At 34.0% G+C, this 19,800-nt stretch overlaps 1 protein-coding gene across 3 annotated transcripts in view; it reads right to left on the bottom strand.

Annotated features, from left to right (window-relative positions):
* The window catches only part of LOC110104951, a 23,707-nt gene extending 7,853 nt beyond the window's left edge, over positions 1–15,854 (bottom strand). For all 3 annotated transcript variants that reach the window (XM_020834263.2, XM_020834265.2, XM_020834266.2), the window contains exon 1: positions 15,606–15,854. The gene's annotated coding sequence lies outside the window, so the exon portion shown is untranslated. The remainder of the gene's footprint in view (positions 1–15,605) is intronic.
* Positions 15,855–19,800: the final 3,946 nt, after the last annotated feature.

Below are 19,800 nucleotides of genomic sequence, written 5' to 3'. Positions count from 1 at the left end.
TATTTTTAAACTTTTAAACATATTAAAAATAGTAATAATTAAAAAATTAAAGAGTAATTCGAGCCGGCTCGTGAGCTCACGAGCCGAGCCTCATTAAGCTCGAACTCGAGCTCATTTACTAAACGAGCTCGAGCTCGACTCATGGCCATAAACGAGGGATAAGCTTGGCTCGCGAGCCCATAAACGAGTCGAGCTCGAGCCGGCTCGGATCACTTACACCCCTACTCCTTGCTCCCTCTCTTTGGGAACAATACTAGACAGATGCTTAGATAGATCAACCGACTGACTCCCTCCAAGCCTTGATCCGCCATTACCCCTCTCTACAAACCTCTTCGTATAAATATGTTCGCTCGATCCCATAAACGAGTCGAGCTCGAGCCGGCTCGGCTCACTTACACCCCTACTCCCTGCTCCCTCTCTTTGGGAACAATACTAAACAGATGCTTAGATAGATCAACCGACTGACTCCCTCCAAGCCTTGATCCGCCATTACCCCTCTCTACAAACCTCTTCGTATAAATATGTTCGCTGGCCAAACAAGACAACTGACTTAGTAAAGCCTGACACATACTCAGATTCTAAATCACTCACATACCTACTTTGCTATCTTTAATATAAATCTGATCAGCATTCTTCCCAAACCAAACGATGCTCTAGTTCTTAGTAAGAGATCAAGAAAGAACACTCCTTGACAACAGAAAACAGGTCAAATTTTGTAAGGGAAAACAAGGTCGGCCAAACAGAGGTAGTTGATCCGTGATTTCCTTGGTTCAAGGCATGATGCAATGACTAGAAGCAAGAAAACGTTCGATCTGAGCGAGAAAAGGAGTAGCGAGCAGAACCCCATTTCCAAGAGCCAAAGAGAGGGAGCAGGCGGACAGTTTTCACGAACAGGAAGATGAGTTTCATGCGCAAAGGAGCTAGTGTGTGTGATATCAGGTGGGTTTTAACGGAGATGAAGACATAATGGTATTTTAGAAAGTCAAATAAGTTTTAGGTGGTATGTGTGTAAATAGGCAAGTTTGGGTGTTAAATGAGTAAATAATAAACTTTTACGTGTTATGCATGTAAAAATCCCAAAACTATTTTATTACGCTGAATTGCTTTCAGAGCATTATTTCTCTTGCATGAAGCTCCAACAATATTCATAATTTTTTAAGTTATCTCAAATAAATGTTTCATTTGCCAATGGTTCTTTGCTACAGCCACAAAGGATAGTTGGAGTTAATGAGCAAAATAATGAATATTGAATTTCTATGGATTATCTTTTAGCAAGAGTGATTTCAAATTATTAAACTCCCCTCCAATATATATATTCCATCATAACCCTGACTACTTATTATATGTATGCTTAATGAATATAGTGCAAAAAGAGTTTTAATAGATACATTTAGTGCTACTGCAATTGTTGAAGAAACGTGATTAATAACTATAAACCTTTTAATTACTTGACCCAACTTATCTACTTGTCATACCGCAACAGCTAATTGTTCTTTTATGGACACATTATGAGACTCATCAACTAAAATGGTGAAGTAGGAATCACGAATATCATTCATGATTGAAGCCAAGATTTCAACTGCCATAAAACTAAAGATCTTTTATACTTTTGGTGAAGTAAATCTTAACTTAACATTTGTATTTTCAAATATTACTTTTCCAACTTCTTCATTATGGTAGGCTAGAAATTGAAATAGTTCTAAATAATTATCTTGATTATTTGAGCTAGATAATTTATCATGCCAACGAAATGATAGCTCTTGGGGAATAAAAAAAATCTAATACAATCAATAGCTGCAATCAACATGATATGATTTTTTTTGTTCTTCTCGTCCTTGCTCAACTATAAAGCAGAAATAATTTGCTCTTGATGCTTCATTTAAGTCTCATTTTTTGTCTTGTCTTGTTGTGTGCACTGTTATATTCTCCAACATGTCCCAAAACTTTTTCTTTTTTCTTCCAATTCTTAAATCATTCACCAACAACCGAGTATTCACCACATTGACATGCAATAATTTGCTCTTAAAGCTTAAATAAGTAATAATATAAACAACAAATGACATATTTCTGTACATTGTATTCTAACCAATTAAGAAATTCTTCAAACAATTTCGAGTTAAACATAAGTATATATTTACAAATATTATTGGAGAAAAATAATGATTTTTTTATTAATGTGGTCCCTTCAATAAATAAGTTCTATGAACTCTATCCCTATCATTTACATCGTAACTCCAAATTGATGGTCGAAGGTCAGGATCAGCAAGTAGACTGTTAATATCAATAGTGACACGTTCTTTCTTCTTAAAAAATTATTCTATTTGTAAAAAGCATGATGATAACAACAAAGAATATAACAATAATTATATGATAACAAAAGAATTATAATGAAAAACCAACCCTTTCTCTCAAAGGTTCGTGAATGTACATGAGAGAATACTTGAAATTATTTTCTTTGAGGTTAATTATATTTATTTTAATTATAATTCTCTTGTTGTCATATTATTATTGTTACATTTTTTTGTTATCGTCAGGTTTTTTACAAATGAAACAATTTTCAAATAGAAAAGAATATATCGCTATTGATATTAACAATTTTCTTGTTAACCATGATATTTGACCATCAATTTGGAGTTATGATGTAAATGAGGGATAGAGTTTGTAGAGTTTATTTGTTGAAGGGAACACATCAACTAAAAAATCATTATTTCTCCCAAACAATGTTTGAAAATATTGCACGTAGGTTTAACTCGAAATGGTTTTAAAAAATTTTGATTGGTTAGAATACAATGTACAAAAACATATCATTTTTTATTTCTATTGTTACTTATTTAAGCATCAAGAGCAAATTACAATATATCAAAGTGGTGGATACTCATTTGTTGGTGAGGGATTTAAGAAAATTGGAAAAGAAAAAAAATTGGGATATATTGGAGAACATAACAGTGCACACAACAAGGCAAGACAGAAATGTGAGACTTTAATGAAGCATCAAGAGAAAAGTATTCCTGCTTTATGGTTGAACGAGGACGAGAAGAATAAAAAAGAATATCGTATCATGTTGATTGTAATTATTTCAATTTCTTGCCCATCATAATAAAGAAGTTTGAAAAATAATATTTGAAAATATAAGTGCTAAATTAAAGTTGACTACACAAAAAATATAAAAGGAGATCTATAGTTTTATGGCAGTTAAAACATTAGCTTCAATCATGAATGATATCGATGATTCATACTTTCACAATTCTAGTTAATGAATCTCATGATGTGTTTACAAAAGAACTGTCAGCTATTATGGTGTGACATGTAGACAAGTTAGATCAAGTAATTAAAAAGTTCATAAGAATTAATCATGTTTTTTCAACAAATGCAGCAGCACTGAATGTATATATTAAAACTCTTCTTCCATAATATTCATTAAGCATACATAGAATACTCGGTGAGGATTATGACGGAGCATCTAATATGTGATGGGAGTTTAATGGTTTGAAAACACTCATACTAAAAGATATTTCTTGGGTATTCTATATTCATTATTTTGCTCATTAACTCCAACTATCTTTGATGGCTGTAGCAAAGAAGCATTGGCAAGTAAAACATTTATTTGAGATTACATTAAGAATTCTGAATATTATTGGAGTTACATGTAAAAGAAATGATGCCTCTGAAAGCAATTCAGCATGATAAAATAATTTTTTATTTAAGTACTTGGGAGTTAATTTGTGATTTAGATTTGAACCAAGAAACAAATTTGCAATGACTGATGACACCCGTTGGAGTTCACATTTTCAAACCCTAATTAATTTGATGAAAATGTATGCTTTTATACTTGAAGTGCTTCAAATTGTCAAATAAGAATGGATACATGATCAACAGTCAGTTGAAGCTGATATTTAATACAGGCTATAAAGTTTTTTTAACTTTGTCTTATCACCATATTTAATAAATGAAATTTTGATAATTACAAATAAATTATCATAAGCTTTATAAAGAAATGATTAAGATATTATAAATACAATAAAATTGATACAAATGTCAAAAAAATGATTGCAGATAATAAGAAAAAATGTATGAGAGACTTTACTAAATGAAGTGTCACGTTTCTATAATATTTTTTATATTGAAGTTCCAAATATGAACTCTATATTTAATATTCGTCGACGGTCAGTAAGAATAGGTGAAGAAATAAGAAACATTATCACTATCAGGTTGACTTATTTTATACTATTATTTATATACAACTTCAAGAACTGAATAATCACTTCTTATAAATTAATACTGAGTTGTTTTTTGTGTGACATGTCTAAACCCAAATATATTATGTCTATAAAAATGAAAAGTTAATTCGTCTTACATAATTATATCTAATAGATTTTTTCATGATTGATATTGTCTCTTGAACATCAGCTATCTACTTATATTATTGATATGCGTACAAGCGACGAGTTCATATCTTTGTCTTGCATTGCTGCTATTATAAAATAGAATGTAAATGGCAAATAGAATATTATGTATCCACTAGTTTATAAACTTATTGTTCTAGTGCTGACTTTATCAGTGGTTACTGTAATACTGAAGAGAGTATTTTTTTTTAAATAAATATTATTAAACATCAATTTTATAGCAAAATGGGTGATGTCTGACTTAATGACTGTATAGTATCATATATCGAGAAGGAAGTATTTGACTTTATTTCCAATGAAGTCATTCTTTAACATTATCAGAAAATGAAAAATAGAATGCAGAGCTAATAATTATTTTAAATTTATACATTATAATGAAATAATATTTTGTTTAGAATTTTAGCTTATTATATATATTTTTTATTTTTAATATTTAATTTTTTATAATGAGTTTGCCCTCCCTAAAAAATGAGGCTAATTTCGCCTCTGAATACAAATATTATTTTTCTAACATCCCAACCTTTTAATATGGAGTTCCTCATTTTTTCCCTTCGAGAAAATATTGTCCTTTGATAGTCTAGACGTTTTAGCACCAAATATGTCTAAGCATTGAATATCTTCTCTATCACCACCTATAATACCATTTCACCACCCTAAGGGGACACTAATCAAGTTGCTACATTCCATCAATCTTAAATTACTTCCTGTAAAATAGAAATATTAATGGAAGATAAAGGAATTGCCCAACAACAAAAGTGTTTAGATGTTGATGTGAACATCCATTTGAGGCAATTGTCAAGGTTGTTTCCTAGTATAGGACCCATTCTAATAAAAGTTGTCAAATTGTTGCATGTTAGAACATTTGCAATAATAGAGATAATTTATCACCATAGCCTTCAACAAAGATCCTGAACAAATGTGAATAAAGATAAGTTTGGAGCAACTTATACACAACAAAAAAAATTTTTTGTGGAAATCTGACAAAAAAAATTATGGAGTCTGACCCAATTGAGGTTATTCAACTAGTGTAAGTTAAATGTTACAAAGAATGTCCTTCCTTATAATTAGAGAAGACACTGATTCAATGTAGTAAACATGAACTTTGGAAGATGGCTTTCATGGTAATAGGAGGAGCCTTGGAGTTTTTGAGATATTATCACGTAATCGTTAGTGGTATGTTCAATTATTCTCCTTATAGGAAGGGATACCAAATACTAAGAAGATGGGTATCAACCCTATTATAAATAATAAGCATCAATGTTTATGTCAATAAAAGTTGTCGACGATAGTTGCAACAATGGCCATCAATATTTGTGTTGACGGCAAGCATCGACCTTGTTGTTGACAATGGGAGTCAATGTTGGCATTGAAAGTAAATATCGACCTCGTTACTAAATGAGGAGATCAACTTAAGTGGCAATGATAAATGATGACCTTGTTGGTGTAAGCAAGAGTTAGAATTGGTGATGACGGCAAGCAATAATGTTATTGGCATTGGCAAGCATCAACATAAGCATCAATAGTGGGTTGGGCATTCATGTTGTTGGCAATGACTTTAATGAATTTGATGGGAATCGACAATGTCAATGACATGTGTTAGCCTACTTAGCATGAATGAATGACTATCTTGGAGTCGAAGTTGGTGCCAACGTCATGCATTGACATCAATGTTGACATTTGGAGTTAGCTTTTGTGTCAATAATGTACATCGATTTTATTGGTAATGACATACATTAACTTTATTGGCAATAAGATGATGACCTTCTTTATGTCAGTGGGAGTTGATGTTAACAATATGCGTCAGGATTATTAGCATCGATGGGTATCAACATTGGTGTAGAAGTTAACATTGATCTTAGTGTTGATGTGAGGGCGTTGATGATGGTATTAGTCAAGTGTCAATGTTGGTGTCGGTCGAGTATTAGCATTGATGTCAATATGATGCATTAGCCATGTTAGCGATGGCGGGCATGTACATTGTTGATGATGATGATGATTTTTGGTGGTTTCAATGGGCATCAACATTGATCTTAATGATATGTGTTAGCATTATTAGCAACAACGAACATTAATATTATTAGAAATAGTAAGCCATGACCTTATCAGCGTTTGCAAGCATCAAAGTTAGCATAATGATGAGTGTCAAACTATTTGGCATTAATGAGTGTCAACATTATTGGCGATGGCGGGCAATGACCATATTAAAATTAGTGAGTCCCAGTATTGATGTTAATGAAAGGGTAAAAGTGGTTAGCCTTAATGGGCATTAGCATTGTTAACAATGGTGGGTGACACCTTGTTAGCATCAATGAGTGTCGACATAGGTGTCGATAATGGGCAATAACCATGTTTGTGTCAATAGGCATCGACATTGTTATCGATGATTGGTTTGGGCCTTATTGAAAATAATGGATGTCAAATTTGATGGTGACGCCCATTAATGACCATGTTGGCTTCAGCAAGCATCAGATTTGGTGTAGATGACAATAAACTATCTCATTGGCATCGATGACGTCGATGTTGGTGCCGATGACGTCAATGTTGGTGCTAATGACATGCATTAACCTCTTAGTAATGACGACATCCCCAATGCCTATCATTGGGTAGAGCTCTTAAAATCTTTAAATATATGAACTCTCTCCAACACCTAGCCCCCTTTACGTGTGGAATGAAAGTCTAGTTGCAACTTTTTGGAGTAACATGTTGGCTTTTTTATAAAATTCTCAACCACTCCATCAAATGACTTAGATTATCCCGCTTGATCACATGATACTTTTAAGAATTTGAGTATGTTAATGACATTAGAATTAGATGACCTTGGGCTCATTGGATTTTTCTCATCAAGATGTCTATTTTAATTATAAGCAAGGTTTAAAATTATGCAATTGGGTATTGAGGCATTTTTCGTCCATGATGTGAGATGTAAGCCTCAAAATTCAAAAATTGCATAAAGTGAAAATAAATGTTAAAAGTGATTTTTTTAATAAGAATCAAATAATATGTTAAAAGGATAATGAATTAAATTTCTATTTAACTATGAAGTAATAAATTGGCATATATATGAAACAAAAATTGCACAACACGTAAAGTAACAACTGATAAATTGCATGAAATAGAATTGAAATCCAAACATCACAAGATCAAAATAATATAAAATATATAAATTGCATAAAAATATTATATAACATCAAGTTTAATTTCAAATTCTTTCTTTCTTAGTTTTCTAATCATCCACATTTAATTTCTAAAGGAAGCTAAAATAATATGACAATAACTTAGAAGTCATCTACAGTATCATCATCGAGGGGATCTTCATTTGAGTTGTCATTGTAACGAACTCTCTCCCTGCCTCATCACCTATGAAGTTCAATGCCTCCTAAATTAAAATAGTATGGCTACGACAATGATGGTTATATATATATATATATATATGTATGTGTGTGTGTGTGTGTGCCTCATGCCCGTGAGGCAAGGCTGAGAGTTGAGATGCACATCTCACCAAAAAAACTCGAGGCATTTTCACTAGAATTATGCTGAGTCATGCCTCACACTGTGCAATTTTAAACAATGACTATAAGCACGCAATATTCAAGTATAGTTTGGCCCCTCAAATGATATTGTGAAGTTTCCAACTATACTTATGAGTGCTTGATATAAGATCATTGGATTCAGATCAAGGCATGTTTTGTATTAATGGGCTTGTATAGATTTTGACTATAAGTTTGTTGAAAAACAAAGTTCATATAATCAAAAAGTCAATCATAAAAAAAATTTATTCATATACTTTTATTAAGAAAAAAACCAAATACTCTCATAGCTATATGTGCCTCAACATGCACTAATAGTCTAAATTGGAATAATAATTAAAAAGAATTGAGTAAGAGCAAAAAATTTTAAGAGCATAGTGACACAAAGTTTAGGGTATGTTTACCATTTTTTTGTTTTTTTGTTTTAATTATGTTTGGTTTGTGTGCATTCTTAAATATTCATGACAATAGAGTGAGAAAATTCTATGTTCTAGCATTTATACAAAGATCTAATACGCATTATATAAAAGTGTCTACAAAGTTTTTATATGAAAAACCATGGAAGGGAAAAGACCATGGGGTTTAACCCAATTAAAATGATTCCACTGATGTTTATTGTGTGTTATAAATGGTGTTCATCCCCATAATTAGGAGAGGTATTGATACAACATAAAAATATAAGATGCAGCGAATGAATTTCATGACTGAAGTTTGTAGTGTTTAATGACATTGGAGTTTTTTGCAAGAGTTCGTCTGCAGTATATTCGATCATTCTCTTTTGAGAATTGGAGATCATAGACATAGAAGTCCAATATAAAATTAGTTTTATAGGGCTTGACATACATCAACGTTATTGATGATGACATGTGATGAAGTCGGTGGACCTCAGTGCTAGTGTCGATAGTGTGCATCAACCTTATAAAAGAAAGTATGCTTTGATGTTGATGGCAATGACATTCAACTAAGTCGGTGGGCATCATCGTTCATGTCGATGACATGCGTTAGTCCTATATACAATGAAGCGTGTTAACGTTTTTGGTAATGATAGATGATGGTAAGTGGACAATGATAGTCAAGAGACCATAGTCAAATGATGGAGGTCAAGAGACTATTGTTGGGCGATTGTGGTTGGAAAACCATACTCAAGTGATGTCGATCCACAACCGTAATCGGGCAAAGGTGATCAAGTGAAGGTTGATGGGCGACCATTGTCAGGTGATGGTGGTCGAGCAACTTTATTTGAGCGTCGATGGCCATGTAACCATAGTCAGGCAATGATGGTCGAGAGACTATGGTCATCAAGATATTATAATCAGATGACAATGGTCAGAGGATGGTACTTAGGTGAAAGTGATTAGGAAGTCAAAGACTCATAATCAGGCGACAGTGGTTGGAAGATCGTAGTTAACTGATGGTGGTCGGAGAACCATAGTTGGGCAACGATAGTTAGAGGATTATAGCTAAGTGACGGTGGTTGTGGGACTATAATCAGACAACGGGGGTCGATAAAATATAATAAGGTGATGGGCGACGATGGTAAAAAGATTATATTCGGGTGACAATGATCCAATGATGATGTTCTAATGGAGATATTCAAGTGGTTGCTATCTTTGTGATGGTCTGAAGGCAATGACTAAACGCAATAGTTCGACAACACCGACCAGGCTAAGGTGATGGTGGTCTAATGATGGTGGCCTGATAGTGATGGTTGGGTCATGGAAGTTTGAATATGGCAGTCGAATGATGGAGGGTTAACATGAGTCCGACAGGGATGGCCCTAAAGTAATGGTTGGGCACAAACAGTCTGACGACGATGGTCGAAAGGCGATGGTTAGGAGATGATAGTCTAACAATGATGGCTAAGCAATGGTAGCCTGACAATGGTGGTTGGAAGGCAGTGGATGGAAAATGAGGATCCAATGACTATGGTGGAAAGATGTTAGTCTAACGATAGTGGTTCGGCGAAGGCGGACCAAGGATGGTGGTTGTGAAACCCTCTAAGTAAAAGAAATTAAATTCTTAAAAATCGAGGTGCCTTTTGGTGTAATTGTCAGAATTTCATTTACGAAACTCCGCAATTAAGTGTACTCATCCCAGAGAAATCATGAGATGAGTGATCTCCTGAGAAGTTACACCAACAGGACAAAACCCTGATGTACTTAGGCAAAAACGGATAATATCTTGATAGTTAAGAGTTTTGGTTGTTACAAATGGCATCATAGCAATAAACCAGCTAGATGATGGGAACAATATCATACAAGACAAAGTGATACGCCATAGGAGTCACCTCTTGAACCTTGTATGATACAAAGTGCTACATGGCGGGAGTTATCACTTGAACTTGTAGGGGCCACCACTAGAATCCTATCTTCCTGGTGGATGATTCTGGGATAAGGATATTGACGAGGATGTCAGTTACTTAAGTAGAGGAAATTATGAAATCCATTAAGTAAAAGAAGTTAAACTCTTAAACATCGAGGTGCCTTTTGATGTTATGGCTAGAATTTCATTTAAGAAACTTCATAGTTAAGCGTGCTCATCTTAATGAAATCTTAAGATGGGTAATCTCTTGGAAAATTACACCAACAGGACAAAACTGTGATGCCCTTAGGCCAAAGCGAACAATATATTGATAGTTAAGAGTTTGGGTTATTACAGAGGTAACCTGACGGAGGTGATTGACGGTAATAGCCTAAGAATAATGGCTGAGTAGCAGCGACCCGATGACGATGGTCAGACGACAATAGTCCAACAATGGTGATCGAGCGACAACAGCCTGACAATGACGATGACAGCTTGAGGATGATGGTTGAGCGACAGCGATCCAGCAACAATTATTAGATGGCGACAAACCAACAATGATGATCAGACGACAACAGTTTGTGTTGGTGGTCCGACAATAATTGTCGGGAAGTGGCGATCCAACAAAGAGTCATAAGGCGGAGGCTAGGTGGTGCCAATTTGAAGGTTGGTATGACTACAATGGTCAAACATAGGAGGTCTGATGATATTGGTATGAAGTCGGTGATTAGAATATGAGGTTTAGGCAGTGGTAGTCTAGCAAAAATGGTACAACAACAATAATCGAGTGGAGCCAGCCTGATGGTGGTGGCATTGCTATGGTGACCTTATGGAGGTGATTAGGTAAAGGCAACTTGATGACAATGGTTAAGAAGCTATGGGATGATGACAATAGTTGGGCAAATATGGTATAATGGCAGAGCTTAGGCAACGACTATCCAATAATAATAGTTGGGTGGGAGCAATCTAATGGTAATGGTCAGGTGACAATTGTCCAATGATAGTGGTGGTTCAATAGTAGTGGTCGGGGATGACGATCTAATGAATGACATTATATATAAATATAATCAAAATCAAAACACTCCATCATACAACTCGGAGTGATTCCCTTGATTATAAATTATTTTTTGAAATTTTTGAGCGTCAAGATGCTCGGTTTGAATATATACATACAAGATTTGAAGATCATTTGATCGACCAAGTAATGTCCCAAAGTTTCTGTAACGCCTCAAAATCTAAATTGAAAGAATTGCATATTTTTTATCTTCCCAAAGTTTCATAAACAGCCATAAGTCATAGATATTATTGTCATTCCTTTACTAAGTGGACCAATCTTATCATATGAGACAAGTATCATGTATTCACATCAATATCATATCAATTTGACTTCATATCAATCATATTTCTTATATCATTCAATCAATTAATCATTATCAATAGTCAATTAATTTCATCGTATATCATATATCATGATTATGGGCCAACCAACAAGAATAGTCTCATCAATCAATCAATCAATATCATTAGTCAATCAATCGTCGTATATCATATACCATGTGTCATTAATTTTATCATTCATCAATCATATCAATCATCCGTCTTAACTGTTATCGATCATCAGTCTCTCACCATTCACATATCAGTTATCAATCTTCTCAATCATATCAGTATCAAACACATCTGTCTCATCAAGCACATCAATTCATTCATTTTGCATGTTCTTGCAAGTATCACATCATTCATATCATGTATATTATAATAACAATTATCATGTATATATCATATGCAATTATCATAACATATAGATCTATACATTGCACTCCTCAATATGCATATATTATGCTAAAATGTATACTATGCCAAATGAACAATAATCATATGCATATCGTGTATCTTATATTCAAATTTAGACTATTTAGTACATTAACTCTTGATCGTTTTACACTCAGCCTTACTCTCCAATTTTAAATAAAATATCATATATACCAAACTATCAGGTGAAAGTTTAATATAAATCAGTCAAAACATTCAGAATAATAATATCTAACAAATATAAAAAATTACATGGTGAAAACTAACTAGAATAGAAGATATTGCATTTTTACCAAATTCAAGAAGGAAAAATATATTAAACTCAAAATCATTAAAAAAAACAAGTATAGAGTATAAGTCACATACTACAATCATAATAATTTTCGTTACATAAATGATGAATGAAAAAGCCCCGAAATACCCTGATATGAAACATAATAGGAATTGCATGAATTTTAAGAAATATGTTAAGCTTGCTAATTTTAAAATTAATACTTCATAAGATTATATTATAGGATTTCTTATTTGTCGATGTGCTTTGGCATGCAATTACAAACTAGATTAGAAGGGCGATTTATAATAACACCAAAATGATAGTAAAGCTAGATGCATAAATAAACGAAATCCACATGTTAACAAATAGAAAGTTCTCCTTGAGTTTCCCTCACTTTCACAATTTCACTCTTGAGGTTGTCTTAACGGGAGAATAATTTCAGCAAACTTAAAGATGCCACAAAAAGACACAAGACGCCTATAGTATAGCCCAATGAAAACCTTGCCGGAGGGGAAGGAATCGGTGGATGTTAAATAACTCGCCACTGTCGGGAGCTTTGGTGCTCGTCGATGGCAATCATCAAAGTGAAAAGAATCCGGTCAACGTAGTCGTCGACGGTGTGGTCGATCTCCAAGTTGATGTTGAAGAAGGGAGACCGAAGAATATCTACTCGTCCTTGAAGATCATATATGAATCCATGATCGTGCTAGGGATCGGCCATTCATGGATAGAGAGGCCAAGGGGATTGGTTGTCTTCTTCCTTGAAGATGTAAGAAGAATGAGAGGGGAGGCGTAAGGGAGAAGGAGGATCCTTGGTGTGGTCGGCCAAAGCAAGAAAGGGGCTAGGTTAATTTTAAATTTCTGAAATTAAAAGTGGGTGATTGATTAGAGAGATTAATTATAGAAAACACAAAGGGAAACGGGGAGAGAGACGGCTAATTATCTCTTTAATTGGAGTTCTTAATGGGGAAGGAAATAATTAGGAAAGAGGGAGAGAGGGGGGGCGACCAAAGGAGGAGAGGGGGAAGTGTCCACATAGATTATATGTGGCCCCAAGAATTAAATGTTGATTGGGGAATTAAATCTGAATTTTAATTTCAGATTTGGAGTAATTGGGGAGATTTCCTAAAATAGGTTTGTGTTAATTTGGAAAATATTTGAAATTCAAATTCATTTGAATTTGAATAATTTGAATTAAAGGATCTACCAAATTAGAAAGCTCTAAATTAGGAAAAAAATATTAATGTGGAGTTTGGAAAATATAATCATGGGGAGTGGGGTTAGCATGGCCAGCGGCTAGGGTTAACTAGGGAGAGGCAGGCAGCTAGGGGGGTTGGTTTGGGTGATTTGGGTGGAGGAGAGGACGGTGGGGAATTTGGGGAAGGTGGGCCGGCGGTTGGGGGTGGGGAAGGGCTTAGCCGAAGGGTTTGGATGGATGGAGGGAGGGAGTTTTGGCCGGAATTTGGAAGGGGGGATGTGGGTTGCCAACGGTATAGGGAGGAGGTAGGGGAAATAAGAAATATAACAGATACGAACCGCGAGCCCGACCTCTACAAGAGACTAACGGGTATTGGTTGGCCCTCTCCTAGGGTTCTCTCTTCTCTGAAGAGCTCACAACACTCAAGGGAACTAGAAGGTTGAAAATTTTAATTAATCAATCATTATTTCAAGCAATAGTGAGGGCCCTCATATATAGGCTTCAAAATAAAAGAAAACACAAAGACTCAAATGCCCTCGAGGCTACAACATAAAGTAATCCCTCTCGGGGTACAATGGTAAACCAGAACATAAATAAAAATAAAATACATAAATGCATCATATATAAAGACTTTGAATTGTAATCATCGTTCTACGATTCCTCCGATGATAGACGTGCCGAAATCTACTGCTCATCATACCCTCTCTCTCTCTCTCATCTCCTCTCTCCCCTCTCCTGTTCTTCTCCTTTTTTCCTTCCCCAACAAAGCAATGAAATGAGGGGGATATGGCTTATATGGCAAGGGATAATTCTATTAAAAATATCATTCAGTGTCCAACGTCGTGTCAACACAAATTATAGCGTCGTTGCATTATATGCATAATTCATAGTTACTATAGAACAGAGAATATGGTGTCACTGCGCTCCCTATGACATCGTCGCTACGCTATATCCCAGATTTTCATGTTTTCAAATAATTCATTTTTTAAAATTTTGGGTTATTATAATTTTCGATCATACGTCAAATGCTTGATTCTGACTCATTTGGAATAGAAGGTATTTACTTTAGGTGTTCAATGAGTTCATCCCATTGAAGCATTCAATGTAACTACAAGTTTGTTGAAATTGGACTTCATGTGACTTTGAATTTAATTTTGAAAGTTTTCAATTTGAATGTTGGCTTAAGATTCTCATTTAATCCGATGAATTTTTCAATGACCTGTCATTTAGCATTTTGTAACAAATTTTATTTGATATTTTTGAAAATTAAATCAAGTTATTTTAAAAAAATGTGTAAAACAATTTTTACACTTTTCCTCATGTTCAAAACATGAACTCTAACTCATTCAACCTTGCACACCACGTCAGTTAGCCTCGCACCCTCCGCCAACAAACCTCATGCCGACCATCATCATCTCGTAAACTACTGCCACTTCACCGTGTTTCCGTAGGTGTTTTTGCCGCCTTGCCCCATTACCACAATCTCATCTATCATCACCACCGCCCTCTTCCCCCTGCCGCTACTTTCACCACACCACCGCCGCTCCACCATCGTCACCGTCATGGTCGCATAAATTGATTAATGCAATATCCAATTAAAATAAAAAATAATTTAAGATACCAAAAATATTTTTATTTCATATAAAACAAAACAAAACAAAATAGAAACTGTTCCCAAACCGCCCTTAGCAAACACATTTATCTAAAATAGAATAACACCATACGCAGAAGAACCATGGTCGTCAACCTCGAGACACTCACGGCCCACATAGCCGCTGTCCGGGGAGGAAAAAGGAGCACTAATTAGAATAAATGCAAGAGGATTCATAGAAACCCCAAATTACGTGGGAAAGCACTAATAATGAAGATATTTACATCTAAGTTTAGGGTTTAGGATACTATAAAGAAGAACAGCCATCGAGCAATGCAGAACTTCTATCGATTACATAATTCAAAGCTATCATTTTTTATCAAAATGCAATCTTTACTCAAATTTGAAAAAAAAAATACACAACTGACAGCATTTGGTCTGAAATATGATGAGCAAAGTTGAGAAGACGAGGAATCTCAAGAAAGAAAACCTAACTTACAGTAATAATCCGAACATATATGAATCCCGGAAGCAGAACCTTGATTCTTCTTGCGGGAAGAGAAGGCAGAGTTAGGGTTGGAAAATGAAATGGAGAGCTGCTTTGAGGAGAAGGAAAAATATACGTGGCGAGAAATTCGAGCTCCAAGCCTGCTTCTTCGCCATCTTTCGGAGTGCTGTGCTGCTTTGCCATTGGCTTGGACAAATGGGAAGAAAACTTGGAGAAACGGCCGGAGGCATAATATGCAGTTCAAAATATTGCGCCTTTTATAAAAGGGCAGGCTTAGAATGCTATACTACCTCATAGTCCTACAAATAAAAAAAAAAAGTAAAATTATTATTGGATTTTTTTTTGAGATTTTGTATTTACTTTTAACTTCTATAACATTTATTTTTTGAATAAAATGTATCATCAAAATTAACATAGACAAAGTGAAAAAATCTCGTAGTTACCATGTACTACGATTTGCTACATTTTTTATATTTTTTTATAGATTAATATGTGATGACGTGAATATTATTTGGTTCATGATCATGCTGTTGGTTGGCTTCAATATAACGTGCTTTATTAATAGGTGACATTAATGATACAGTTGCTTCATGCAAGCCATAAATCCCAATCGCATATGTACAAAAAAAAAATTTTTTGAATAAGGGCACATGCCCCCGCTGTCTCCCCTTGAATCCGCCGTTGTTCTCTAAAATCAAGCAGCTTATATCTATAAAATCAATGCATTTTTATGCTTTTTAAAACAATATAAAGGTGTGGATTCTTTACACTTGTATTGATAATTATGTTTGTTATTTTGTGTGTTGGCATTTTGTCGATAGAGAGATTATTTGATCATTTTAACAATTTAATATAGCCGCATATAATCAAAGAAGTAAAGCGAGTAGAAAATAATAATTTTTTAATATAAAATTTTAGAAAGAGAATGATCATGAAATATTGCTTAATTAAATAAAGTTCCACTAATAATAGGTATGAGTTACAATGAATCAACCTTTTTTGTAAACTCTAAAAAAGCTTCAATATAATGTAAGTGAAGCTAAGAAGTTAGTAGTATTCATGGTGGTTGTATAGTAATGAGATGGGATGCTATGACACTTCTCCCATGAGAGCTAGATAATATGATATATGGCATAAGAATGGAGCAATATTGAAAGGTCAAGGAAAAGATGCCAGGGACAATCTTCTTGCAAGTTAATGATGGATATAACATAACTTAAAGGAAATAAGTGAGACAATATAAGAAGGTCATCATGGCCAATAAGGATGGTCGTATTAGTCATCCATTTTGAAGAGATTATTAGGTGCGGAGTGCAGACGGGGAGAACCGTCCGCACAAGCATTGGGTACCTAGCGGTACCCGCACTCGGTACCGCTGGGTACTGCGCTAGATACATAGTGCTTGTGCGGACGGTGAACACTCCGCACCTAATATTTTTTCTCCATTTTGAGGTTGATATGGCACACTTGAAGGCTATTATGAGACAACATAAGAAGAATATTATTGGTATAGCATAAATAGTTATTTGTTATATTTACTATGTAGCCATGTATATAGCTTCATATGTATTTTCGGTTTCTATATATATTCCCTAATACTGTACAAGCACAGAGATCAATAAAATAAGTTTTCTTCTCTTTCCTCTGTCTCTTCTTCCTCTTCGCAAAGCTCAAGAACTGAGCTCAAGATTTATTACAAATATGGAGACCTGAAGCTGATTGAATTTACCCTTCATTAAAAATAGTGGCTAAATGATTTGAAGGATAATGATAAAGGGAGTCCAATTATATGTCATAGAAGATTGAAAAATTCATAATATTTGACTTGAAGCTAAAGGTAGATAGGATAGTGCCTCTCTTGAAAGAATAGGGGGACTAAACAACTTAAAATCAGTAGATGATAGAGGTGGCTAGAAATATTATTTATCATGAAAGGAGGGGTGTGACTATTATAAAAATTAATAGATGATATGAGAGAATTAGAAATTGTCCTCTTGGGAGGGAATTAAATAACTAGAGTTCACGATATGATAGAAAAAGAATATAGGAACATCATGATGGAAGAATCTGGGAACACCATGAAAAAAAATTTTAAAACACTGGGAAAAAATTTTTGGAACTTCAGGAAAGAAATTCCAAGAAATTAAAGGTGAGGATTTCAAAAAAACTAAGGTCTATAATATGTGAACACTAATGTGGAGAATCATGATACATATAAAATACCAAGTTAGATGAATGAAGGAAATTAGAAACAATCTTCCTATAAGGAGAGATGGACGGGATGATTAAAGTTGGTAGACAACTAAAGGATTTAGAAACACTAGAATAATGAAGGTTTCAAGCAGTAGCAAGATAAAAATTTATTTATAAATTTTGAGATCGAATTTTAATCTCTTTTTGATAATATGTCAAAATATTTCATATTCTTATTAACATATTCACTACATTACACCATCTCTTAATCTAGAATATATTAGATAATGCTACCTTCATGTCATCATGATTGAACTAATTTAGTTATAGTCAAGTCAAGAGACTGATTAATGACAAGTAGTAGTGGTCCAATGGTATCCAATGCTGATGAAGTCAATGATTAGTGAACATGATATACTATTTCAAATCTCTTAATGTCATAAACCCATGGAAAATAATGGATTAAATTTTTGATGATATATTTGATAAGAACAATTTCAAGAAAGTGTAAGGATCAAAATTAGGGTTAGCCATGACAATAGGCCATGAGCAAGATATCAAAATATTCATCTCGCCAAGAACAATTGAATATTTCAAAGGGATCATGAATTAGAATATTGTAGAAGTTATAATAATTTTAGGGACATTTAAGGATCAAATATAAGGTTGCTAGAAAAAAATGGTAAATCAGAATTTTTTTTATATCAAAATATTTGTCTACGTGAGAACAATCTAATATTATTAATAGCTTATAAATATGATTCATGTAAATAAGATCATGAAATTTATAAAACATTTTTCTTAAAATAAATAAACTACTATAAATTGAGGGTGTTAGGTGTAATAGTCCAAACTTTTAATTATCAAGACATTGTCTGCTTTTACTTAATGGCCTCACAATTTTGTCTCATTGGTGTATCTTCCTAGAAGATCACCCATCCTAGGATTGTTCCCGCAAGAGCACACTTAACTTTCAGTTTCTTAATAAAATTCTAACAATTACACCAAAATGCGTCTCAATATTTAAGAGTTTAGTTTCTTTTTTACTTAAGGGTTTTCACAACCATTCACTTAAGTAACTAACGTCCTTGACAGTATCATTATCCCAGATTCATCTAGTACGTATATGGGTTCCTAAAGATAGCCCCTAAAAGTTCAAGTGGTTGCTCCCGCCATGTAGCTTTTTATCCTCTATTTAGTTTATGAGGTGACCCCATGGCTAGCACTTTATCATGTTTTACACTTAACTCCCATGTTATGGTTGGTGTATTATTCTGATATCATTTTTTAATAACTCAAACTCTTAACTATTGAGGTATTATCTGCTTTGGTCTAATGGCCTCATAGTTTTGTCCCATTGGTGTGACTTCCCATAAGATCACTCATCCTAAGATTTCTCTCACATAAGCACACTTAACTTTAGAGTTTCTTGATAAAATTATAATAATTATATCAAAAGGCACCTTAATGTTTAAATGTTTAGCTTTTTTTAATTTAAGGGCTTTCACACTATGGCAAGTTAGTTAACCCTTGCAGACTAAACATGTGGCAACACCATGCTTGTGACATGCCATTATATGTGAGCAGAAAAGAGAGGGGTGTGGTTCAATTTGTTCTACATTTTGAACCATTTGATTAAGTAATTGAATTATCGTGCTCAAGTTCAGATGATTTTGCTATTAATGGAGTCATTGCAATGATATGATTATTTTGACTATAAATTTAAAATTTTAGAGAAAATCTCACCCTTTAACAAATTTTTGAAACTTCTATTTGAATTCATTGATCCTCCTGAAAAATATATTAGATTCATTATTCTTTTGGGAAAATAATTAGATTGTTTCTCACTTGTCAAAGTGCATTACACAAAACGATATTGTATAGTTACCATCACAACTATAGAAGACATATATATATGTGTGTGTGTGTGTGTGTGTGTGTGTGTGTGCTTTGTCATTTTTAGTGATTGATTGTAGGTAACAAAAACAACATG

This window comes from Dendrobium catenatum, unplaced genomic scaffold (genome assembly GCF_001605985.2).
Source record: "Dendrobium catenatum unplaced genomic scaffold, ASM160598v2 fragScaff_scaffold_113, whole genome shotgun sequence".
In the NCBI taxonomy this organism is placed as follows: domain Eukaryota; kingdom Viridiplantae; phylum Streptophyta; class Magnoliopsida; order Asparagales; family Orchidaceae; genus Dendrobium; species Dendrobium catenatum.
Note: the sequence above shows the minus strand (reverse complement) of the source record. Positions and strands in the feature narration are given on the sequence as shown.